Below are 27,976 nucleotides of genomic sequence, written 5' to 3'. Positions count from 1 at the left end.
ATTAAAGGTAGTACCTGCCTTTATGCTGGCTTATAGTTCCTCTGTTTCACAATCCAGTATATATTTTATTCTTTATATGTATTGTCTCCTTTTATCCAAATAGATTTCAGAACAGATTTCCTGAGATGTCATATCAGATGCATCTTTGATACATTCCCCAGGAAGTGATATAACCCAATTCCTGTAACTTTGATAAACACCTATGGGATTAACAGCAAACCAGTGAATAAACATAATATATTTTTTAAAAACTTAAGTTATTCATTCACCATTAAATTCATGTTTCTTATTCTTCAGTAACCTGGTCATTAGCATAGATAATGGTCAGTCTTCTATCCTCACTTCAACCTCTTTGCCACATTTTGCCCAAGTTTTATTTCTTGTATTTTTGTTCTAATAAAGATAATCTCAAACTGATAATTTATCACTATCTCCTCTGTTACCACAAAACAGAAGGTTAAGGAGGTACTGGAGAAACTGGTCCCCAATATTTAATTATAGTAAGTACCAAAGTACATTCTGGGAAATACTATATACTCTTAGTATATCTAAAAAAAGGTAGGAACAGCTGTTAATTTTCTAAAATTTAGTTTATTATTTCCCCTTCCCCAAGTGTTGGGAGGAAAAAATAATATTTAATGGTCTCTTAGGACTCTTTAACGATAAGAATTACTGGATTTCTTCATAATGATTAAATTGATGGAAGTAGACAGGGAAAATGTTTGGTGGAGCTGACCTTCAGATGAAGTTTCCACCCTTTCCCAATAGTGCTGAAAGTTGCATTTCTTTTAATGACTCCACTTAGAGCAGCAGGAAGCAAAGTGATCATCACCAGCAGGTACTTAGACAAGAGTGAGAGGTTGGATGTGGACTGCTCTATTAAAGCATCCCCGTCTAAACAGGGCTTCCTGGAGCTTAAGTGCCCATTGCTGCAGAAGCCAGGATACCATCTGTGAGTGCACAGCAAAGCTCATAGCTTTGTCTAATGAGAGGAACTGCATCAAGGAGACATTCTTAAATAGATGAAAGATCCATGGCATCTAATGGACAATTAGTTAACTTCATTCTTCAGAGTTTTTAAGCATCTGATAAATGACAAAATAAAGCAAAATACTTCAAGTGAAGCACTGAAGGGAATTAAAAGCAGTCTAAAAAGAAATGACTTCCGGGTTTTATATATTTTAGCATAATTCTGTGTTTGAATGTAAAATACCAAATACCTAGTGATCAGATTTCATTTGCTGTTTTCGTTTCTTTGTTTAAAATTGTGAAGACTATGACCAGTGTCATTATATGTGGTTAGAACATATGCTAGGCCAGTATTTTGAAATGTATATTGAAATTAGTGAATACGTTACAAACATTGTCAAATTTAATAAAATAATAATCAATAACACTCAGTTTGGAATGGATTTTAAAATCACCTGTTAAATTTTATTATTTAACAGGTGATGAAACTAAGGTCCAGAGAGAATAAATGTTTTTTCTAGAAGTTCATTCTAAATTGCAAGTTTGAAGATTTTTTTGAGCTTAGTATATTTCCATTCCATCACACTGTTAAATTTAAGGGTGTAGGTAAGACAAATAGAATGATGATATTGTAAATTTAGCCTATGTAAATTAATTTATATTGTTTTAAAGTAAAATATCATAAACGAGTTTTAATTTCTTGCTTCACACTGGACTAGGTTGCTTTAGAAGCCTATGAAAAAATGTGCAGCATATGTTCTCACTGAAGGAATTTGTATTTAGTTGGGAGAGAATGGTACATAAACAAAATGATAGTATGCATTATATGAAGAAGTACCAAAACATGTGGTGTGGGTGATAAGTGTTCTCAATAGCCCAGAGAGAGAGAGAGAGAGAGAGAGAGAGAAAGAGAGGTGGCTTGGGCGTAGCCCAACTGAGATGATTCAGTAGGAAGGACAGTTTTCTCTTCATGGCCAGTCAGCACTTGATGATACAAAAGGACACAAGGATGTCTGCCATTGGTTACAGAATTGGGATTTATGGGTATGTTTAACTAATTGTTTTAAATGTAGAATATTTTTTAAATTGTCTTTTGGCGAGCAATCACTAGAGCTGCTTTCCTTATTTAAAGAGTTTGATTTTGATTTATTGAATAGAACATCAAATACAGTGGACATCATTAGTTAATAGTAAGAACAGTAAGCATAACACTATTATTCTGTTCTTTATCTTCTTGACTATGTAATACAGCCTTGTGAGTTGGGAACAGTTTTTCCTAAACACACACTATGGATGAGAGAAAGAGAGAAAAGCAGATAGATTCCAAGAATGTGTGACTCAAAACCACAGGTTTTTAACTATTAGATTCGATTCAGAAAATTTGCAAATATTATAAATAATATACATTGCTTAAAAAGCTAAGATTAAAATATTAAAGTAAAAATTTGTCTCTTATCATCATGTACTCTTTTTCCAGTATGAACAGGAGATTCCATAAGAAATAAAATTTTCCCAAATATATCAGCATTTTAATACTAATGTAGAATTTACTCTATTAATGTCTTCTTTCAGCTCAGCCCCAGAGGTTGGTATTGATGGTGGCTGCTCCTAAATCTGAAGACATGCATAAGTCCTGGAGAACAGTGTCTGTCATTAAAAAGTTGCCATCTGTCTTTTTTTGATATCTGCTGTGCTGCAGTAAGTCACAGTATTTCCCTATCCTTTCAATGACAGCTCATGGTAAGATAAACTTGCCATGATAAGATAAATGGCAACTTTTTTAATGAAAACCACTATGTGTGAGCTGCTTGGTTAGGTTACAGTTCCTCAAAGTGCATCTCATACCTTATTCCCTAATATCAAAACCAATGACCTATTCTTCAAAGGATTTTCTTTTCACTTCTATAATCAACATGATTTACAAAGTTCTCCTCCCCCCATACTTTTATATCCTCTCAGAATGAGACCTTGAATGACCCTGTAACCTTAACTTCTTATACCAAATTTTTGGAAATGTTTGTTTAGAAGACAAAGACATATTCTTTCGCTATTTTGAAAATCATCTTTGAGTAAGGTTAGCAAAGTAAGTGGAAAAAGCAATTTTTATTTATTTGAGTTACTTCCCCCCCATAAAAATAAAGGTACTTTACATATTGGTCAAGAATTGGATCTTGAAGTGGTTCCAGTCCATTATAGCTATCCTATAGCTGGCTGAATTCTGATTTTTCTAAGTCTCTGACCACCTACCTGTCCGATAAACCTAATATTGATAAACCTGATATTGATTCCAAATAAGTGTGGGGTAAATTTGCCAGAGACACCTCCTTCAAGTCCATTTTTATTGCTGCTGGGGTTCCTGGATTTATTTTTTCAGTTTAGAAGGTAAAAAAATGACCTTACATGTTAGTTATAGTTACTTTAAACAATTATTAAAATCATTTAGAGAACAATTAATAATTGGTAAGCTTACTACAGTAAAATCATAAAATTATTGTAAGTATATTTGTTTTACTTTTGACCATCAAAACCATTTCTAAGTTCCTAAATACATTTCTTTATATCAGAGAGACCAAAAGATCAAAGCAAAAGTGTTTCCTCATTTTGAATTTCACAAAGGATCAGGGTCATCATTGTGGACATTTCTAGATTTTAACAGGAAGAGATGGAGAATATATAGATAAATCAACTAAACCAAACACATAGAATTAAATTATTTTCTTAATTCATCTATGTTTTTACTTAATTCAGAGTTTTAATTAAGTCAGGTTTTGTTATAACTGGTTCACCAAGGAAATTCCTTATTCAGTAAGTTACTGAATTATTAATATGTAAATATGATATCTCAATATGCAAAACCATATATATATTCAGTAATTATTTATTGAGCACCTGTTGTATACAGGCACTAATCTGGGTGATGGCGATTCAATGTTGAACAAAAGAAAAGTCTCTGTTCTCATGGTGGGCACTGTTAAAGTTGGGTTGTGGAGGTTGATCAAAAATAAATGCTGTGGGTTTAGAGAGCAATGAAGTCAGAAAATAATAGAGTAGAATAAAATAGTAAGTGATATGGGGTGATAATGAATGATTTGCCCCTACAGCCAATACAGGTGCAATTTGTATTAAACTCTAATGATGGGGGCGGAGATCTAGGGAGGAGGATTCCAGACAGAGAGCCCAGGATATGTAAATGATAATGTTACACATGTACAAAGTAAGAGTCAGTACAGATGTCTCTGAACTAGAACATTGCCAATAAGGAACATAGCCTTAGGAAATTATGTTGGAGAAGTGGGCAAGGATAAAATCCTATATAGCCACTAAGGCCATGGCAAGAAGTTTAGATTTATTCTAAGCATGAATGGAAGCCATAGACGAATTTTGAGCATGAAAATAGCATGACCTTAAGTAAAAAGAAATCAGTCTGGCTGTTGGGTGTAAAATAGACCACTCAGGTGCAAATATAGACTCTATAAATTAAAGAGAAGGCTATCACATAGTCCCTGAGCAGTGCTAGTGTATTATTCAGAAGTGATAGTGGTGAAAATGGAAAAGTTTTGTGAATATAATGACAATTCTGAAGCCAGTATTAACCAGATTTTCCTGATGGCTAAGATAATGAGGGAAGTGTGAGGAAAGAGAAGAATTAAGGATAGCACTTAGGTTTTTGGCCTGAGCGACTACTTGAAACGGAAGTCTGAAGAAGAGAAAGTGTATTTGAAGAAAATATCTTTTTGTTTATTATTTACTTACATGTGAAATTTGAGGTTCTTATATAGCTGACTAGAAATGATTAGAGTTCAGGGGAGAGCTAAACATCAGCAATAGAAATTTGTATTCAGAACATATTTTGGAGGCTAAATAATATGAGATTGGGTGAGCTCACCTAGGAAATGTATGTAAATAAAGGGCATGTAGAGATGAGAATGAGAAAATGCAGCAAGTTAAGTTGACTAAGTCAAAATCACCAATAAATTAGGAGGAGCACTAGATGAGTATGCTCTCACAGCTCCTGGAAAAAATATTTCAGGCATAAAAGTATAGTTAAATATGTAAAATGACACTGAAAAGTCAAATAAAATAAGACTGAAAACTGACGTTGGGACTTGACAAGTAGATGCTTATACAAAATGCACATGTATGCATTTACACATATGCACACAAAACAAATTATCCATGATTCTAAACTGTAGTGCTTGCTCATGACCCTAGTCGTGAAATAATCAAATACTAGGTCCTTATGTGGTTGATAATTGAACCAGTTGACTTACACTACTTTGTGCTATATATTCATGACTAGGGTTATAATTTTACAGACTTTTACAGAGACTGCCCACCCATTAAAGTGGTTTTAAACAGATGATATGTTTCATGTGTTTAGCACCAGTGGGATGACCTTATAAATTTTCCCAAGCAACTATATTTTAATTGAGGAAGAAGTAAACAATGTGAAACATGCTTACAAATGCTAAGTGAATGAGGGAAAGTAACAGTTTTTGCCTTTTCTACCAAATTGTGTAAACCTTTATGTCTTTGTAATAAAAAGGAATGAGTAGGCAGTCCGAATTTTAGCAATTTTTGTTACTTAAGCTCTTATTAAATAGGATTATGTTAATTCTTTGCAAATCATCTCGCATTTCACAGTGATGGGTTCTAAAAATTAGAAGGTGAATTTAAAAAAGATCATCATATTTCTCTCTAGTCAGCCAATATAAATAGATACATTTTTATCTATAGATTTTCAATAGAACTAGGTTTTTATTATATAACTTAATATTGGATTTGCTTTAGAACTAACTTCAAAAAAGCTAATTTGTAATATTTGCCTCTGTAAAGAAAGGAGGGATTTAACTTAAATAATAATTCTAAACACAAAATTTGCAAATGATAAACAATTTTATTAATAATAAAGGATGCAGACTTTTGAAGAATTGGAAGCATTGAGTCTCTTGTATTTCTTTCCAGCCCTTTCTCTCTCCTTTCCCTTTCTTTCTCTTTCTCTTTCTCTTTCTCTTTCCTTTTCTTCTTTTTTGGGGGGTCGGGTGGGTGCCAGGTGCTACTTGCACAGTATTCAGGAAAGACCAGTCCTCTTGTAGGAGGAGCAGTTAGTTGGGCTATAGTTCTGCCTCTGCCTGTAATCATCAGTGGACACCTAAAGTATCTGTTGAGACCTATTTCCACCCCCCTCTCTCTTTTTCTCTCTCCTTCTCTTTGCAATACAATAGTCTTGGATTTGACCAGTCTTTTTTGGTGAGGATTGTGAGAATGCAGTGAAAAATGGATCCTTCCTACAGGAAAAAATGCATAAGCACAAATTCACAATCATTTTGCATGCAGCCTCAGATAGATCAGAACTTTTGGACTGGAAGGCAGCCAGCCTTAATGTCTATTACTTCAGATGCCATGGAGAGGACTGCAGGGGTACAGGCAGAAAAAGAGATGTTCACGTCCCCATGCAGTTAATGAAAATCTGTTTTCCTACACTAATGGGTAGAGCAAAAGGATAGCTTCCAAAAACCATAAGAGTTTCCAGCAACCCGTGTTCATATTCTGGAAGAACAGAGACCCAACTCACATTGATTTATAGATCTTGTTGTGCCTTTGCTTAGTCAAGCATGAATTTTTGTTCTTCTTCCTACAATAATACAATAGATACCTCTGACTTCATTTGATGGTCATTCCTGAAGCATGGCAGGGATTAGTTTCAATCCGTAGAGAGTATGTTTCCCCTTGGCCATCATAGACTTCTATGGCAGTTAGGGCATTGCTGTCTAAAAGTAAAGTTTTTCGGAGGTCTTCTTTTTACCATCCCTTAATCCCTTAATTAACTATGATTCAGCACCATAACCAAAAATTCTGACCATCTTATATATCATTACCTCAAATGTCATCATAAGCATTAAGCTTTATCTTTGCGTTTAGAATTCACTAAATGGTGTAAATTCTTAATCCTTAGAACACAATCATAGCACCATAAAATAGCTTACTACCTGATAATTAATTCATATTTTTAAACTTTTTTTTTTAAACTTTTTTTATAGCCACCAGACAAAAGTCAAGGAGAAAATTAGCTGTTTTACCATAAATTATTTAAATTACCCTTAGGCAAAAGCTGATAGAAATCACATATTTGAAACAACACTTATGATTGTTTTACATTGCCGTGTCCCATAGAAGGAGTGACAAATATATGATGGATTTTGACAAACAGTTGGACTCTCTGGAATAGAGTGGGGATGCACTTCTTTTTCATGACAAATAGCTCTCTCAAGTAAGGGAGACAGTAACCTGCCAAGTGAAATCTGAGGTGCTAGACTTTGGTAGGAGCAGTGGGGACATGATCTTTCAAATTCTAAGTAATTATGTTTCTTAAGGCTTGAAAATTATGGGCTCAATGGATGGGTGAGTGGCTCTTTGGGATAGCTGGATACTAATCTATTAAATGTTCATGAGGTAAAGGTTAGTTTTTCTTTGTCAAGGACTACAAGGGCACTTTTAATTCCAAATTTTTTTTAAAATACATTTTACTACTTCAAAGGAAGACTAGAACAGAGGCCATGAATGACAGAAAATTATTTTCTCATTAGCAAGGCAGAGGAAATGATGGTCCCTGACAAACACAAGACAAATCACAAATATTGAGGGTGTTTTCTTCATGAAGGTGGTACCTTTAGGGGAAGATAGATGAATTAATATTTAGTCCTATTGAAACTGCCACTTAGAGAGAAATATGGAGCCTAGATGCCCAGTTCTTATGGGCAGCAGCTCTTTTCTCTCACTCACCAGGTTGTACCCACAGCTTCTTCACTCACGCCACTTCTTTCTGTTACCAAGTAAATGCAGCATCATTTCAGAGAGAACTGATGTTAATAAAATTAGCCGGTCACACATTGAAGCATTTATTGAGATCCTCTAGTTGTACATTTCCAGATCACAGTTGAGAAAGAAAACAACCTGTAGACCAATGAGAAAGTGCATCAAAAGCTGCAAAGGCAGCACATTTTTTTCCCTAATATCATCTCTTCTGGGAAACATTACCCTCCTGTGCTCTTCCAGACCATTGATTCCATTCTGAACCCATAAAAAAGAGATTATAAATCAAGAGAAGGAGGTACCGGTAGAATACTATGAATGGTTTAGAAGTTATTTTGTGAACAAAATTGAGACCATTAGAGCTGCTGAGCAGCTTCTACCTCTAATCATTTTTTCCATTAACTAAGTTTTTTGCCCACTCTAGAGAGAGTGGTACAATTTTTATAGCAGGATCATGCAGAATTTGAAAGCATCAGATGGGCAGTGCTTACCAGTTGCTACCCTCTTCATATATCTTGTAAAGATACTGACCCCTAACATGGTACCCCTTCCTCCTGACGTTTGCCCAGGACATGAACCACTGGTTAGATCTCTGGGATACAGTCATGTGATGTCATTAAAGTGATACAAGATTAAAAGCTGGTAGACGCTGATTCTAATCATAGTTTTGCTTCAAGCTGTTTGCATAGCCTTAGGGAAAATTGCTTAATGAAACTGAGCCTCAGTTTCTTGCAAAGTACAAAGCTGAAGATGAACCCACAGGTATTTTACAGGATATTACACAGAAAAGATGAGGTCACATGTGTGGAATTCTTAGAAAAGTGAAGCACTTTTGAATGTAAAAGCAAAATATAGTCAGCATTTATTGTGTTATTATTTTGGTCATCATTTTTATAGTGTTTTAAATTTCTGTTATCTTGTGCTAATGAACTACACACATATACTGAGACTATGATCTTATATCTAGGTGGTTATGTTCTTACTTCCAGGCTGTCATGGACATCAACTCTTTCTGCACCCTAGCAGCTTTCATCCTCCTCTGGGTAATCCCTCCCTAATTTCTGTCTAGGACCATGCTTTTCTTCCCCATATGTTTCCAAAGGCCTAAACTCTACCTTCGGGGCAGATTACATGAAGTGTATGTATAAGCGTGCATTTATTTGGCTTCCAATATTGATTCAGAGGTTGGCCTTAGGGACAGGTTTAGCTGGAAGTATTGGAACACAGTCTCCTACTCTTTTTTTTTCACTTGATCTCTACTGGGAAGGATCGAGTCCTGGATTGAGCCCTGAGAACCGCCAGCAGCCATCTTGTGACTATATACAATACACTGAGAATAAAGTCTTCACAGAGGATGCAGACCTGGCATACAGGAGACAAAAGCAGATTTTGATGAGATTATTTAAAACCCTATGTCAAGCTGTGACTCCCTATCCTATATAACTCTTCAGTTATATGACCCTATAAATATCCTTCCTTCCTCTAAGTCAATTTTAATGCTATTCTGTCATTTGCAAACAACGTAACACAAATACAGAAACAAAATATAGTTTTTTTGAAAAGCTAATCTTTTGAGTGTTCCTGTGTATTTTTAGACATTCGCATAAGACTTTTATATCTTTATAAATGTGATCCTCTTATACAGTATAGCTGAGATAGATACTATGTGTATTCTCAGATTAAAGATGAAAGATTCCAGATGCAATTGCTCCAAGTCACACAATTAGTGAAGGGAGGAGCCAGTATTCAATTACAGTCTGCCAACAGAAACCATACTTTGTATTATGCAATAAAGGTTCTGTTTAGGAGGTTTTTTTTAATGGCAAAACTCTAAACAACCTATACTCAAGGGGCAAGAATATTTATATAGGTAAATGAAATTCAGGAGCATTTTGATTAGTTTTAACTGTGCCAGCTTTGCCTCCATCATGCCTTCTTTGTGAGAATGTGGAAACCAGGAAAAGAGAGACTGAATGAAAAATGGAAATTGACCTTAAAACAGAGATAGGCTAGTGGAAACTAAAGTGAAATGGAAGAAGTCCATGGTGGCAAGAAGAGAGAATAATTTTCTTCTGATTGTATTCAAAGATTCCACAATAACATAGTTTGCCTATGAATGGAATATGAAACTTTAGAACTTAAAAATTCTAGTGTTTGCTGCCCTAGCTTCTATCCAGTCAATCTGTGAGTAAATTTCTGCACAGTTCTGATATAGGAGATACTGTGGTAGAGAACTCAGGGGAATAGGAGAACTGCAGTCTGTTTGGTCTTCATACTTGTACCTGGTAGAAACTTACAAATTTATAATAGAATGAATTATAATCAAAAAGTATTATTTTCTGCCATTGTGATTCTTGAGGACTTTTAAGGTATGTGGAACTTTATGTTACTGAATTAGGCCACTTTCAGAAAAGTTTGGGGACTTATTTTATGCAGGGCACACAATATGCAATCATGGCTCAGCTCTCCTAATAGTTATAAATGTGCAGCATAGTCGGATAGGGTTCACATCTTTGTTCCCAGGTGGTTACATATCATCACTCAAAGGAATCACTTAAGATAACATTGATGTATGAATTATTTTCCCTGACCAAAAGGAAGCTCTTTCCAGTCAATTGACACTCAGTCTTGAGTGTCTGAATGTCTTACAGTTAAATTATTAGAACATGACATTGAAAGTAGGGAAGATTTTTTTTTCCTTTTACCCATCTTCTAAGTAACTTTAGTACACAGATGAATGTATTTTCAGCTACTCACTAAACTTGAAATAAATACTTAAAAAGAATTTTCATTAAAAATTTCAGTGTCAAATTCTAGTTCTATCAATAGTCATTACTACTCCATTTTAAATAACAATAATAATTCTCACCACCTTCTTCTGTGGAGCACAAAACCAATGCTGCCTTCAGGGGGAGAATGAGGCACTAATTCATGTCCCCATTATATCTTGGCTAGATTGCTGCAGTTCATTATAGGCTTTCTTGACTGTTTATTTAGGCAATAAATCTTGTCATTATATATACTACATCTGTCAGGTTCAAGACAACTACACAGAGGCCCTATTGCTATTATAAACCTTTAATTTAAAAATCTATAATTAAAGAAGGGCAAATATGTTATTTGAGGCTTGAAGCTTTGGTGATTTGGAGACACTCCAACATTAAACTGTGCTTGCTCAAAGTAGTAATTTCAGAGGTGAGATAAGTGGAGCGATCAGGCAATGGGTCCAAATAGAACAAAATTCCTTGAGAGACATTGACTCATATTTAGGGCCTCATTGCTTTGCTTCCTCATAACCACATCAGTAGGATTTGTATCTCTAAGAACAGAGTCTACAGAACTCAAGTAGAAATGGCTAAGGAGATAGGAGGCATCTCAACAGACATCTATTTTAATGACCCTTGAATGCTGATTCTGGTTCCCCTGGAATTCTTCAAATTAACCTACTCAATTTTTATCATCAAAATTAATCAAGAGTAGTTATCAAAGGAATCAAAGTCAAATATCTTTTACTTTCTCTACACTTCTGTCTTTTAAAATGAATATTAAAAATGGCTATTATTTATTCTGTGACTATTAGGTCTAGGCACTCTGCTAAGCACTTTATTTACAATATCCTTGGCAAAAGTCCCTTAAAATAGGAAAATAATCACTTTATTTTAAATATAAATAAATTAAGTATGACAGTTTAAGTTACTCTCTGGATCTGAAATTGAGGTCAAATTTAGTTAATGTATCTGCAGTCTTTAAAGCTGCACCATGACTGTGATGTTCTCAAACATATAGTTTTTTGGAATTTATTTTTCTTTTTTTTAGCACTTTTATTTCTTTTTTTTTTTACTTTTAATATATATTTTTTTATTGAGGTTCAATTTGCCAACATATAGTGTAACACCAGTGTGCTAAAATCTTAAAAGGACCTGACAGTTCCAGGAGAGTAGACTTCTAATTCTTCTTTCTCAAAACCATGCATCCTTTCCCCAGGTGGTCTACTTTCTCCTTCAAGCTTCAACTTCTGTCTTTCAATTGCAACTCCCAAATTTATATTTCTAGCTCTGATCTTTCTTCTGCCTTCCAGAATTATGTTGCCAATTTTATTTTTATCTTTTGGGTTTTTTAAACTTTTTTTTTTATTTTGAAATTAAACTTACAGAAGAGTTTTAAAGATAGCACAAAGAGGCCCCAGGTACCACTTACCCAGTTTTCCTTGATGTTGGCATTGTATGGATCTGTAGTTAAATGACCACAATTGAGAAATAAGCATTGGTAATTCAACACTGATTTTATTTGTATTTCAGCAGGTTCTCACTAGTGTCCTTTCTCTATAAGAATCTAATTGAGGACACAACACTCTAGACCAGTTACTCAACCTCTATTTGCTTATCATAACCTCCATACTTTTGATCATTATTGTATAGAATGCCTGTTTTTTGTTTTTTTGGGTTTTTTGTTTTGTTTTGTTTTTGTTTTTGTTTTTTTTTTTGCCTGGTATTTTCTCATGGTTGAAAGGGGCTTATGGACATTTGGAAAAAATAGCATGGAAATGAAGTGCCTTTCTTGTCTCATTTTATGTCTTATTATTCATGAAGTTCACCTTGATCACTTGATGAAGGGAGTGTCTTTCAGCTTTCTCCACTATGAAGTTACTATTTTTCTCTTTCCATGTATTGTTTTTCAGAAGTGAGTTCCTCAGACCACTTAAGGGGAGAGGAATTAAGCTTCAATTCCTGAAGGGAGAACTCTGAAAGAAGTTTTGAATATATGTTTCTTTTTTTTTTTAAGATTTTACTTATTTATTCGTGAGAGAGAGAAGGAGAGAGAGAGAGAGAGGCAGAGACACAGGCAGAGGGATAAGTAGGCTCCACACAAGGAGCCCAATGTGAGAATCAATCCTGGGACCCCAAGATCATGCCCTGAGCCCAAGGCAGACACTCACCCACTGAGCTGCCCAGGCATCCCTGAATGTATGTTAAAAGCACCACAGTAATTAAAAATACTTGGGGGAAGATACTCTGAAGCTATGAAGATATTCTGTTTTGTCTTTTAAGTTTTACCCACTAATTTTAGCTTTCACAGTGGATCTTGCCTGCAACAATTATTACTGTAGTGTTGTAATGATTATTTTTTAAATAATAATTACTTCCCACCTTTTTTTTATTAACTAACTGTAATTCTGTGAGGAAGAATTATCATATTTTAGTTATTTATTCACTCATTTATTCATTCAATTTTCAGTTGTGTATATTGAGGTAGTTTTGTAGATATATAGTTTAGGTAATAATTTAATGCTGTGATCATTCTATTGCTCAAATTGTTTCAGCTTTGGCCATTGGGGGTTCTTCCATTGTTGTTTCCTGGTGTCTTTTCAACATGTATCCATCCTTTCTTTTTCTCTACTTTCTAGCCACATAAGATTCTCTAGAGCCTGCTCAAATTCAAGATTTAAATATTTCTTCAAGGAGCCCTAGATTCTTCTTGGTAAATGGTATTTAGAGTATAAGAGATATACTCATTGCTACTGAAGTTATACTGATTTTAGACATGCTAGGAAACTTATTCATACTAACCATGTACATACATAAATCTGTATTTACGTTATCTATCATCTATCTAGTCTATCAATCAAGATAAATATGAGTTCATTCTGATATCTCTCACTCTGACATACCACTTCAGTATGGATTCTAGCCTTTTCTACTTCACTTATATTTAACTTTTTTCTTTACAAGGAGAAACCTGGCTCTCATTATCTATAACATATTTGCTTGTCCAAACTTTTATACATATAAAGTAGTCAGAATTGCTGACTTGGACTTCTGTGGAAAAAAAATGTACCAATCAGAGTAAATTGCTTGTGTACAGTTTTCTTTTTTTTTTCTTTTTAGCATAACAGTATTTAGTCAAAACACTGTTTTACAAATTTTTTAGGTTAGATTATTCCTTTCCCATCTTTTTTGGTGTGCATATGTTATAAAGCTGTAATATAGTTAGATTCCTTCTTCACAATCTGTATATTTCCTCTTGAGTTCTCCTACCATCCTTGTTGTTTTAGCCTTTCTATTTTTTAAAAGATTTATGTATAGCAGATTTATATAAAATGTATAAATTATGAGTACATCTCAATGACTTTTTTACACTGTATACATAGATATAATTTCAGTCAGTTCGAGATATAAAATATCACTGGCACACACACACAGTCCCCTGTAGGACTCTTCCAGTCACTACTTAACAAAAGTAATTTTTTTTTTCCACTTCTGTAACCATGGGTTAGCTTTGTGTGTGTGTATGTATGTGTGTGTGTGTGTGTGTGTATGTGAAGATTTCGTATTTATTTGAGAGAGAGAGAGGCAGATATAGTGACACAGACAGCAAGAGAGAGCATAAATGTGGAGGAGAGGGAGAAGCAGACTCTCTGCTAAGCAGGGAACCAAATGCAGTCTTCAATCCTAAAACCTTGAGATCATGACCTGAGGCAGGTGCTTGACTGATTATGCCCACCCCTTTTAAAAAAAATTTTGAGGGATACCTGTGTGGCTCAGTGGTTGAGCACCTGCCTTGGTTGTGATCCCAGGGTCCTGGGATTGAGTCCCACATCAGGCTCCCCACAAGGAACCTCCTTCTCCCTCTGCCTATGTCTTTGCCTCTCTCTTTGTGTCTCTCATGAATAAATAGTCTTTAAAAATAAATAAAATATTTTTGATTTATTTATTTGAGAGAGATAGTGACAAAGATAGCAAGAGAGCTTTGTGTGTTTTTGAATATGCTGTACATTTCTTTTTTTTCTCAGTATTATATTTATATAATCCATTCATGCTGTGATGCGTTTGAGTAGCTAGTTCTTTTTAGTTTCCCTATAGTATTCTTTAATCAATTTTATTGAGATATAGTTCACAATGAGGGATCCCTGGGTGGCGCAGTGGTTTGGCGCCTGCCTTTGGCCCAGGGCGCGATCCTGGAGACCCGGGATCGAATCCCACGTAGGGCTCCCGGTGCATGGAGCCTGCTTCTCCCTCTGCCTATGTCTCTGCCTCTCTCTCTCTCTCTCTGTGACTATCATAAATAAATAAATAAATAAAAATTTAAAAAAATTGTATAGTTTACAATGAAATGCACCTATTTTTAAACATACAGTTTGAGTTTCGACATATGTATGCTCTCATGTGATCTCCACCCTCCTCAAGATACAGAACATTCACATCATCACAAAAAGTTCTGTCTTGACATCTTCCCCCTCCATTTGATGCCTCATTACTCTCGTTTCTTACCAAATTGGTCATTTTGTAACATTGATTTCCTCAGGCTCCTCCCTGACTTTCAAACCTTTCAGTACTTCTACATTGCTTTCATGATAAAACGAGATCTTTTGAATGACCTTTCATGTTCTGAGTTGACCTTTGCTTGCTGTCACTTGTTTGCTGCTCTCCTATTTATTCATTGTCATCTCCTTCCAGCTACTCACAGTTCCATGGATATCCTAAGATCTTTATTTCATGCCTTTCACATGCATGAAGCTATTTAAGTCAAGACTATCTTTCCTTTCCCTCCCCATCCTTGACGATTCAATTGGATGACTTTGTTTACCCGTTAGAAGTAAACTGCTATTCTTTTGTTCACTTGTGTCAGATGATGGCCTTTCAGATATGCACCCATAACATTCATCTCTGCATAATGCTTATTGGAAGATATTTTTGTTAATTTAAAATTTATATTCTATATTATACCATAAAATTTACTCTTAGGATGCTTCTAAGAATATTTACACATGTATAGATTCACACATTACCATCACAATTAAGATGCAAAAGAGTTCAACTGCCCAAAAAAACTCCATCATAGGATCACCTTATAGTCACTGTCTCTCTTACCCTGGACCCTGGGAATGAATGATGGTCCTCTAGTACTTATTATCTATCTCTATAAGAATGTTATATAGATGGATCCTACAGTATGTAATCTTTTTACTTTGCCTTAATTTGAAACTAATCCAAGTTAAGACATGTATGTTCATTAAATCTTTATATAAATCCTGCAGTAAAAATTAAAAAAAATATGTTGTTTTATACAAAGTTATTTAAATAAAATAAGAAAACAGAAAAAACTATATGGATGTATCCTTTATAATTGTCTAAATAGTCACTTTTCCTAATGTTTTATATTCTTTACAGATTTAAGTTATTATCTAGTATTAATTACTATATAACTTTTCCTTAGAGAACTACATCTAGTATTTGGCTTCTAGTAACAAATTCTCTAAATCTTTTTTATATGGAAATGTTATTTTGCCTTCTGTCTTGTTTTGTTCTTTAGAGAGGGAAGATTGGGAAAGGGCAGAGGGAGAGTTAGAGAATCTTAAACAGGCTCCATGCCCAGCTCAGAGCCAGACACAGAGCTCAGTCTCACAGCCGAGATTATGACCTGAGCTGAAGTCAAGAGTCAGATGCTTAACAGACTAAGCCACCTAGGTTGCCTTTGCCTTCATTTTTGAAATATAGTTTTTTTTCTGTAATAGAATTGTCGATTAACTTTATTTTTCCTTTCTTTCAATACTTGGTCTTTACCTTTGCATTGATCACTAGTTTTGATGAGAAATCAGATGTTAATATTATTATGGTTCTTCCTTGTATATAAGCCATTTTGCTGTGGCTGGTTGCAATATTTTCTCTTTGTCTTTGTCTTTCAATGCTTTAATTATGATGTATCTATGTGTGAGTATCTTTGTGTTTACCCTACTTGGAATCCATTAAACTTCTTTTGTATTAGACTAATGTTTTTCATCAAATTATAGAAGTTTTGGTTACTATTCCTTGGAGTAATTTTTCTATCTCTCTCTGGGGAAAAACCTACTTACATGTTCTTTCAGGTTGTTAGCAGAATTTAGGTACTTGTACTTGTTGAACTGAAGTCCCTATTTCATTGTTGGCTGCCAGCTAAGGACCACTTTCAGATCACAGGGCCACCCACATACCTTGCCATATACTCCCTACCATTTTTTAAGCTTAAATTCAATTTGCCAACATATACACCCATTCTTCTCCCATCATGTGCTCTTCTTAAGGCCTGTCACCCCATTACCCCATCCCCCTACCATCTCCCCTTCAGCAATCCTTGGTTTCTTTCCCAGAGTTAAGAGTCTCTCATGGTTTGTCTTTCTCCTTCTCTTATGATCTCTTAACACTATTTCTTATATTCCACATATGAATGAAACCATATGAAAATTGTCTTTTCCAACTGACTGATTTCATTTAGCATAATACCCTCCAGTTCCATTACATTGATGTAAATGGTAGGTATTCATCCTTTCTGATGGCTGAGTAATATTCCATTGTGTGTGTGTGTATATATATATATATATATATATATATATATATATACAAATATATAAAGAAGAGGTATTATCCATTCATCTGTTCTTTATCCATTCATCTGTTCAAAGGACATCTCAGCTCCTTCCACAGTTTGGCTATTATGGACATTGCTGCTATGAACATTGGGGTACTGTGACCCATTGTTTCCATTACATCTGTATCTTTGAGGTAAATACCCAGGAGTGCAATTATTGGGTCATAGGGTAACTCTATTTTTTCAACTTCTTGAAGAACCTCCATACCATTTTTCAGAGTGGTTGCATCAGCTTACATTCCCACCAACACTGTAAGAGGGTTACCCTTTCTTCACATCCTCGCCAACATTTGTTGTTTCCCATCTTGTTAATTTTAGCCATTCTCACCAGTGTAAAGCGTGTCTCATTGTGGTTTGGATTTGTATTTCCCTAATGACAAGTGATGTGAAACATTTTTTCACATGCCTATTGGCCATGTGTAGGTCTTCTTTGGGAGAAATGTCTTTCATGTCTTCTGCCCATTTCTTGAGTTGTTTGTTTTTCTGGGTGTTCGGTTTGATAAGTTATTTATTGATCTTGGATACTAGCCCTTTATCTGATATGTAATTTGCAAATGTCTTCTCCCATTCTGTAGGTTGCCTTTTAGTTTTTATGACTGTTTGGTTTGTTTGTTTTTTGTTTTTGTTTTGTTGTGCAGAAGCTTTCTTTTTATCTTAACAAAATTCCAATAGATCATTTTTGCTTTTGTTTCCCTTTCCTTTAGAGATGAAATGTCTTACAAAAAGTTGCTATGGCAGAGGTCAAAAAGGTTGCTGCCTGTGCCTAGGATTTTGATGGATTCTTATCTTACATTTAGGTCTTTCATCCATTTTGAGTTAATTTTTGTGTATGGTATAAGAGAATGGTCTAGTTTCATTCTTCTGCACTTTGCTGTCCAGTTTTCCCAAGACCTTTATTGAAAAGACTATCTTTTTTCCATTGGATACTCTTTCCTGTTTTGTCAAAGATTAGTTGACCACAGAGTTGAGAATCCATTTCAGGGTTCTCTATTATGTTCCACTTATCTATGCCTGTTTTTGTGCCAGTACCATGCTGTCTTGTGGATCATAGCTTTGTAATATAGCTTGAAAAGCATTGCGATGCACTCAGCTTTGGTTTTCTTTTTCAACATTCCTCTGGCTATTCAGAGTTTCTTCTGGTTCCATACAAATCTTAGGATTATTTGTTCCAACTCTGTGAAAAATGTCCATAGTATTTTGATAGGGATTGCATTGAATATGTAGATTGCTCTGGGTAGCATAGACATTTCCACAGTATTTATTCTTCAAATCCATGAGCATGGAATGTTTTTCCATCTCCCTGCTATTTTTAAAGCCAGCAATGGAGAACATCTCTTGCATCAAATCATGCTTATGATTCTCATGTCTAACCTTTTCTGTTTCTGACTGGTACTCTCAAATTTAAAGGACTTCTTTTATTAAGTAGGGCTGCCTATTTACATTTCTTAAAGTCTACTGTTCCTTATAAAATAACTGAACCTTGGAATCAAAATCTATCATATTCATATTCTTGGGGACTATGCAGAATTTGTACACTTAAAGATTGAGATATTCATGGCCATTTTAGAATTATTCTTACCACCATATGCTTAGTGATTGTAACTACTTCTTTTATATTTTGAGAGGAGTGTTAAAGTATATATGAAATGGATATGAAATGAAATAGGTATTTTATATATAATGCATGTTTCCACAGACTGTGTATATTGGGGCTTGGTTTATTTTTTTAAGATGACAATAGCTATCTCTTAACTTGTATGTTTAGACAGTTCACATTCAAAGTCATTATTAATATGTTTGAATTAAATCTTAGGTTCAAAAAGAATTTGTTGTTTTTTCTTTCTACTTCATCCTGGGTTATTTGAATACTTTTTTTTATTACAATTCATCTCCTTTCTTTCCTTATTTATTATACATCTATTTAAAATAAACTCTTTCATTGTTCACTTAGGGATTATAGCATACATTTTAATTAACATATCCACTTTAAACTAACATTATACCACTTCACAGGTAATGTAAGGACTTTACACTGTATATTCATAATTCTGTCTACCTTGGTGCAGTTGTTATTTTTTTTAACTTTCATCTATGTTATAAAATTCACACAATACCTTCTTAGAGTATTGCTTACAGTATGCAGAAAAGCCCATTTCTCTATTAAATCAATTAAAAATAGAAGAATGAATTTTATACTCATTTTACATTAACTTATTCTTTTCTCAATGCTCATTGTTTTAAATTATGGACTAAATTTCTGATCAGTGTCATAATAAGTATCCTTTAACCTTGACATAAGAGTAGATCAATAAAAAAGCAAGTATTTATCATTATTTTAAGGATAGTTTTTTGATTATAGAATTCTGGATTAACAAGTTATTTGTTGTTCTGTTTTGTTTTGTTTTGGTTTGGTTTCTTTGTTTATTTTTCCTTTAACACATTAAAGATGTACCTCCATCATCCCCAGCTTGCATGGGTTTTCATGAGAATTTGTTATAATTCTTATCTTTGTTCCTTTTGCAATAAGTATTTTTACTCTATCAGTTCTCAAGATTTTCTGTTTGTGACTTCCAGCAGTTTGAATTTGATACAGCTAATATTTTTTTTTCAGTGTGATAGTTTGCTCACCTTTGTTTCATTTTGGTTTTTATCTTCTTGATATTCTCTAAGCTAGTTCAATTTCTGGTTTACTGATTATAATTAATTTTGGTAAATCTTTGGATGTTATTTTTCAGCAATTAATTTTCCTCATTCTCTTTCTTGCCCCACTTTCTGGCTGTTACTATACATCTGTTTTAACATCTGGCATTGTCCCATACCTCTTGGGGGCTATGTTATTATAGTATCTTAAGTCTTCTATCTCATTGTGATATAATTTGGGTTATTTTTATTGACCTACCTTCAAGTTCACTAATTCTTTCCTTAACGGATGAATCTAGTGATAATCACATTGAAGAAATTTTTTCAGTGTTATAATATCAATGTTAGGTTTAAATGTCTTCTCCTGTTGTTTTAACAAGATGAACAAGATGAACTCATGCTTTAGTTCCAAGATGAGTCGTCTTCTTCTAATTGTTTCATGTTTTGAGTGAATTTGTTATGACCTTATTTCTGTGCTTCCTGGTTTGTTGAAAGCTGGACATCTTATTAGGATCATAGGTATTTGGAGGAGAACACACTTTTCCTTCTGCTAGCCGTTCAATGTAAATCTTTGTGTTAATCAAGTTAGAAACTTGGTTGGATTTTATATTTAATGTTGCTGTGATTGTCTTCAGTCTATTACATATTTCCAAGTCCTCTAGTGCAGTGAATCTCAACTGGGGAAGAATTCTGTCCACCCCCCCTCCAACCCCAACCCCACACACATGCCCAGGGTACATTGGCAATGTGTGGAGACACTTTTGATTTTACTCTGGGTTTGCGGGTGCTATTAACATCTAGTAAGAGGAGGCCAGGAATGCTGTTCAACATCCTGTAATCCACAAGACATCCCCCCTCCCACATACACACAGCAAAGAATTATTCAGCTCAAAATACCAGTAGTGCTGAGGGTGAGAAACCTTGCACTGATAAGAACTTGTGTTTAGGCTGTGGGTTTGTTTTCCCAACATTATTTCCTCAGTATCTGCCCTCTTTTCCTTTGGTTTTTGTCTTAGCTATGCTCCAGAAAGAATCTGTCTCTTGTAGTTTTCTTGAACTATATTCAACTGTTGTTATGCATGTTAGCTTGCCTAGGAAAGCTAGAAAGCTAGAAAGAAGACCTTTTCTGATGTCCTGATTATGTTTTGGTCTTACTAAGTCACTCTGCCCTGGATCATAGAGATACTAAAGACTTCACAATTACCCTTGAACCTCCTCTAGAGATTGTGCTTGTTTTGTTTGCTTGTTTGTTTTTCTTTTCTTTTTCTGTAACTACAGAAAACTGTAACTTTCTGTAACTACTACAATGAGAAATATACCCTAAGACAGGAGATTTTGTTGCTCTACTGTGTTTATTAAGATATTTGTTCTTTAGGAGAGGCAGAGTGGATGAGTTTAGTTGACAGTGGTTACTGTCCTCCTAACTGTGCCTGCCCTGCAGGAGCTTCTACTTAGCATTTTCCCTATATTCTCTGTGAGACCTCGTTGGATTTATGGGAAAAAAAAAAGTGTGCAAAATAGTGCAACTTACCTTCTACCTATATCTTTGGTGCCCATTACTTTATACTTTCATACTAGCTCACATTCAGCCTTTAGCAATTTTTTTTTACTATTAACTATAACTTGTTACCTATTTTTATATCATCTAATGTTTTTTCCCAACCCAGTGAATGAACAGGTCTTTTTCACCTGGTAAGAGTCCCTCTTACTCCAAATTTCAGTTTACTTAGTTATCCTGTAATCTCAGTTCTTGATAGGCTAAAAAAAACTTATGAATGTGCAAGTTGTCCAGTCTTTATTTTTGCTTACAAAATAGAAGTACTGCTTTTTCCAGCTCTTTACATTTCTAACTGAAACTGGAAATCTGTGTCACCAACTTTTTATAGGACTGTACTTTGATATACTATAAGTATCTCAACCTTACATGATTCAACCACACTTTGTTATCTACAATTTTTCTTCCCTCAGTTTCCTTATTACTTACATGATGCCTATTTGTGCCACCCAGTCTCACAAACCAAAAATCTATAAAACTTCCTTGCTTAACATGGTATCTCATTCTCTAAAAGACAAGGATGCTTATCTAATGGTAAATGTTGAAGAAAACAGGGAGAGAAGAAACGTTCAAGTGTCTTTTTTGCATCAGTTTTTGTACTGATGCTTTGACCAAAAAAATCCCTACACCAAATCACAGAATCAGAGTAGGAGGGTACTACCAAAGGATGTGCATACTGAGAGGTACAAGAATGAGACCCATTAGTGCAATAACCCTATCATCCACATTAAATTTTGAAAAGCACTGATCTTATTGGACCTCCTACTTGTTTTTGGAAGTTCTACATTGTGATCTATATTGATTATCCATGCAGTGAGTATAAAACCATAAATACTACATTAGTGCTATTTGTAAGAAAAACTTACAAGTATGATATGAGTCTCTCCAGGCATTCCTGGAGGTTTACTTGAGTCAGACCCACCATGATACACCGTGAGTTATACTGCAGAATAGAGACCATGGTCTCCTGATGTATTTTGTATTCACAGAGACTTTACAAGGGGACAGTTCTCTTTGATGTTCCAGCTCATCATTGACTACCCAGGGAAGATCTACCACTACTACAAACTAAATTAGAAACATGGTATCTATTAACTTCATTCTTCCTCTGAAATTGAAACAATGGGAATTTTAATATTCTATTAAATGAAGGAAGGGTCAAGCTAGGTATCGAAAGAAACTATGAGGTAGGACTAAAATTCTTCTGTGAGCAAAATATAAATAATTTGAGTTTGTCTTATTTGTATGATGCCTTTAGGTCTTAATTTCTTGAGTCACATGTTGTCATCATTTCAACTTCTTTTTCTTTTAATGGTTAGGTGTAGAAAGTATGATTAAATGCATCTGAACAAAGACATTGATATATGTGCATGTGTGTGTGTGTGTTTCTATTAGCATTCTGATCTCATCATGGCTTATGGGATCCTAAATCTCTCTATTCACTGAGTCATATCAATTTTCCAAGTCAAATAGATTTTGGTAGAAGTGCTGAATCTAAGCCAGCAAATAAACTATTAAGTAGAATGGACCTCTGTATTATTGGAGAGGTTGGATTAGAAATTCTATTTCTGCGACCTCCAAGTTTATATAATTTCTCAAATTTTATTTTTTTCTCTTTTCCTTTATATGGCATGGTACAAGAGAAAAACAAAGTTCCTTAGGAGAAGCTTGGGTTTCTGTTCTCAAAATATCCTATACCCTGTGACAGTATGCAAAAAAAAATCATTTTTTTGGTAAACTATAGTTCCACTCCTCGGTATTAAGGGAAATACCAATATCTTGTGATGATGAAATGAGATAATGCATGTAAAATAGTAATTTTTAAATAATAATGATTGAACAAGTTCAAGACACTATTATTATTTATCACAGACCCTATGTATATATTTCTTAACATTGCAGGAACTCTGAAGTTAAGATTAAGATGTATTGGAGTTTAAGTAGCAGTGCTTCCCACCCCTCTTCTTGGTATAGCGTGAAATAATAATGCACCTTGCAATTAGTAGTATCTTTGAATCATTGAAAAGAATATGTATTTATTAGGGTCACATGAGTGGCTTAATTGATTAAGTGTCTGACTGTTGGTTTTGGCTCAGGTCATGATCTCAGGGTCGTGGACTGAGCCCCAAGTTGGGCTCAGAGCTCAGCACAGAGTCTGCTTAAGACTCTCCCTCCCTTTTCCTTGGCCCCTACCCCTACTTGTCCATACAGGAGCATGCCCTCTAAATAAATTACTAATAAAATCTTTAAAAAGATATATTTCTTACGAATTCTGGTATTTCAATGTGCAGTTTCTCATGAAAGAAGTGTATAAAAACTGAATGAAAAAGTATTCCTATTTAGAAACCATAGGATAAGAAGCCAAAAAAAAAAAAAATTGAAATGAGCACATAACATGTAAGTACAGCCAGTCTCATTTCTTGGCAAGTACAGTACGATTCAATACATTTAATAGCATGAAATAAAATGAGAGGTTGACATTCTTACTTTGCCTTAAGATACTAAGCATCACATGCTAATATGTCCTTTAAATATAAATATACTTATAATATTATAATTTTCAACATTTTTGCATTAATTTATTTTTTATTCTCATCAGGACCCAATTATATATGCAGAGGAAGTGTATATTACCCCTTTCACAGATAGTGAAACTGAGGCTCCCCAAAATGAAATTATGACACTTAGTTTATAGTGTATTAACATGAGTTTAGAATCTGAAGTAGGATTTGATTCCTAAACCCATTTTCTTTCCACTGAACCTGGCATAATTTTTTCCTACTAGACTCCAGAGGCACTGAAAGCTTTAATCAGAGGCTTTTTGACTTTGCTTCTGAGTAATAACCCAAAGTTCAAAGAAAAAGAAGAAACAATAATGCTTCATGTAAGTGGAAATTTGCAACTCTCTTCCTTATTTGCCTTTTTTACCCCTTGGTCTTTCCTTTATATTGGAATTCATTAAAGTCCTTGCATCCTGTTAAGGCAGTCAGCATCCTTCAATAATCTATAACTATTGATTCTGTATCAGTTATTGGCCCATGGCCATAGCATTGGCAAAAATACCCAGAACAAAGTGTGCTGCTATTTAATAGAGTGTTCACTTTAATCAGACTGTGTACTGTGTGTTTTATAATGTTAACCTCATTTTACCCATCCAAAGATCAAGTGTCAGACTAGATTTCAACCCCCGTCTACATGTCTGGAAAGACAGCTATTTCTATTGCACAATACTGCTTCTAATTAGAATAATAAGAAAGTACAAACAAAAAGTACACTTCATAGATGTTTGAGTCATGGAGAGATAAGATTGTTTCATGAACAATACATTATAAAATTGATTATCTATAACCAAGTTATTCTCAAATCAAATAAGAATTAATGTAAATGTAGTATTCCGCAAACTCTCTCTAGGCAATATCATTTGCTTTTGTGGCTTCAACCACTGTATAGATGAAACAGCTTAAAATTTATATTTTGGCTAAACTTTAAGATCCTGATACTTCTCCAGTTAGATTCCCACCAATATCCCAAATAAAATGCATCCTCCTCAGTGCTGTGAATGATACTACATTCAGAATTTCCTAAGCCAGCCACCAAAAACTCACCCTCCCTGGCCTGCCTTGCCCTCCCCTTATGCTTGGTCATTGTGTTTTCAAATTCCCCTATTGAATCTGTCTCCTTTGCCCAACCCCTTGGCTCCTTCCTAGTTTCAACTCCTCCTGATTTCCTCCTGAGTTACTGAAATCTAACTGCTCCTCATGCCTTCTTTATGCCTTCCTTTGTGTGATCTGTTGTCCACTTACAGATCCATGCTTGTTTCTCTTCAATGCCTATGATTCTGTCACTACACCGATTAAAATTGTCATTGAATATTAGCAAAGAAACTTAAGCAATTAGCAGGGCCCATGAAACCCCTGAATATGCCTCTCTTGAATTTTGTTCCTTAAATTCCATCAATACACTTGCCCATCATGCTCTCGGCATTTTGAAATACAGTGTAGATAGGCGTTACGCAAAATATGACACTCAAAATGCAGCACACTTAGCAACAATTGATGCATTGCCAAAATCTCCTCTGAAAATTGCCATGAAGTACAACATTCATATTTTATGTACACTGTATTTATCTCCACAAATCCAGTGCAGCCAGATTTCCCTCAATAGTTGAAACAAATCTTTTGTTGACTTTTGCTGCACATGTATTTTGATTGCATATACATTAAATGTGTTTATGATGTGACTCCCATGTGCTGCCCTTCTATGAATACACAGGCATTTTCTTTCTGTTTTGTGGACAAATGTTTACTTGACTTTCAAAACACAATCCTGCATCCATGTCATCAGATTTCCCTGTTCATCCCTTCTGTCGACTGTGAGTTAGGTTTCCTTCTTTTGTGATTCCATAATTTAGGTAATCATCATTATTTGTTTCTCACACTTGTGTAACGTTATGTTTGTTTAGATTTCTAAAAGAGTATGAGCCAAACCAAAGGCAGGATTCTAGTTTTATTTGTCTTTAAACTTTGTTCTTAGTATACTGCCAAGGATGTAGTGGGTAATCAGTAAATATTTATTTCATAAATGAGTAAATAGTAAATATTATTATATATGTTTTACTGTTCCACATGGTCATAAAGAATCAGATGTTTAGGTGAGACTCTCAATGGGTATATTTTCTGTGTCTAATTGTAGAAAGAAAAGGGATAGAAAAGAAATCTGTCTTAAAAATAAGGTCACTTTAAGGTAAAGGCTTGTGTGGATTTATCCTTATTTACAACCTGTAAGTATCCATCAGGAGAGAACAGATATGAAACCATGTCTAACATTGCTCAGGATCATCCCCTGGGTCCATTTAATGCGTTTAGTTTGGCCAGGATATCAGAAAACAATTCAGGTGAGAATATCACTGTTCTTGATATTACCTGTAAGTAACACTCTGCCTTACCGCCCAGTCCCAGCCCTCAGATGAAAACATGTCCAGCTCCAAGTTCTGTTCCTATGCTTCTTGCAAGAATTTTTATCCCTGAATTGATAGAATTTAACGTCAACTTAGCTTTTCTAGAGCCACCTTTTTAATCTAGTACTCTAGCATTTACTGTGGGCTGTATTTCATTCCTTCAGTTCAGTATTCTTTTTAAAAAACTTATGTTCTTCCTGTTTTTGTCCCCTCACATAATGCCAATAATTTTGTGTTCAGCCTAATGATCCTGTAGTAATAAAATTAACAATGTTTATGACAATGTCAACTCAGTTTTAAAAAGTGCAAGCCTTTAAATCGAATGCATGTCTCTACAACATAATAGAAATGTCTGTACACCTTTGATCGTTAGCTTTCAACTTTTCATCTCCAGTTTGAGAGCTGATTTTATCAACTTCCTTTTTTATGATACGCAGTCACTATTGGTCTACGTTTTACTTCCATTGTCTTTTTACCTAATCTTCATTTTCATTCTATTCTCTCTCACTGTTTTATATGTGTGTATGCATATATGTATATATGTATGCATGTATATATATATATGCCTTCCAACTATATACTAATATATATAATATACCTTCCAAATATATACTAATTCTTTATGTATATATTTAATTCATAAAAATTTTTATTTAACTATTGATAGAATTATGTTTCCTATGTTTCTTACTTTTTTACTATTCAACACTATTCAAATTCTGTCCAGGTTGCCAAATATATTTTTAGGGATTTAATGTTAACTGTTCTAATGTATTATGGACTGAATTGTGTCCCCAAATAAACATGTATCTTTTGAAGTCTCCACCCCTAGTATCTCAGAATGTAACCATATTTGGAGAGGGTATTTTTAATTGTGATATAATTGGCATGTATATTAGTTTCAGTTGTACAGTGTAATGAATCAATATATGTACGTATTGTGAGATGATCACCACAATAAGTCTAAGTAACAAACATCACCATACATGGTTACAATTTCTTTTTCTTCTTGTGATAAGAACTTTTAAGATCTATTCCCTTAGTAACTTTCAATTATACAATACAGAATTATTAATTATGGTCATTAAAAGTCTCTAAAGTGATTAGTAAGTTAAAATGAGACCGTTAGGATGGAGTCCTTATCCAGTATGACTAGTGATCTTATAAGAAGAGGAAGAAATACCAGGGGCATGTAGACACAGAGCTACATGAAGAAGCAGCAAGAGGGTGGCTGTTTGCAATCCAAGGAGAGAGACCTTGGAGAAACCAACCCTGCTGGCACTTTGAACTTCTAGGTTCCAGAATTGTGAGACAGTAAAGTTCTGTTTAAGCCACTCAGTGTGTGATGTTTTGTTGTGGCAGCTCTAGGAAATAGAAACATGTGATATTTCATTATATGTATGGATTCTACGTATATATATATACACAAACACCTATCTAATGGTACTCATATCTCCTCTTCTGCTCTAATAATAATAGTCACTCCAATTGTAACCAACTCCATGTAACCACAAGTTGTGTTGTAATAAATTCATATATAGCCTCCCTGCAGGGGATTTTCTAGGGCATACTTCCAGGAAATGAAAAGCAGAATGCTGAGTACCCGCAATCTATATTTCACTAAGCATGGCTGGTTGACT

At 34.5% G+C, this 27,976-nt stretch overlaps 1 long non-coding RNA gene across 1 annotated transcript; it reads right to left on the bottom strand.

Moving 5' to 3' along the window:
- Nucleotides 1-18: 18 nt before the first annotated feature.
- Nucleotides 19-27,589, bottom strand: LOC111096764. The gene is made up of 3 exons (XR_005362472.1): nucleotides 27,520-27,589; nucleotides 7,753-7,923; nucleotides 19-200 (listed from the first exon to the last, which is right to left on the bottom strand). It is a non-coding gene; the product is annotated as an uncharacterized LOC111096764 (long non-coding RNA).
- Nucleotides 27,590-27,976: the final 387 nt, after the last annotated feature.

This window comes from Canis lupus, chromosome 7 (genome assembly GCF_011100685.1).
Source record: "Canis lupus familiaris isolate Mischka breed German Shepherd chromosome 7, alternate assembly UU_Cfam_GSD_1.0, whole genome shotgun sequence".
Lineage (NCBI taxonomy): Eukaryota > Metazoa > Chordata > Mammalia > Carnivora > Canidae > Canis > Canis lupus.
Note: the sequence above shows the minus strand (reverse complement) of the source record. Positions and strands in the feature narration are given on the sequence as shown.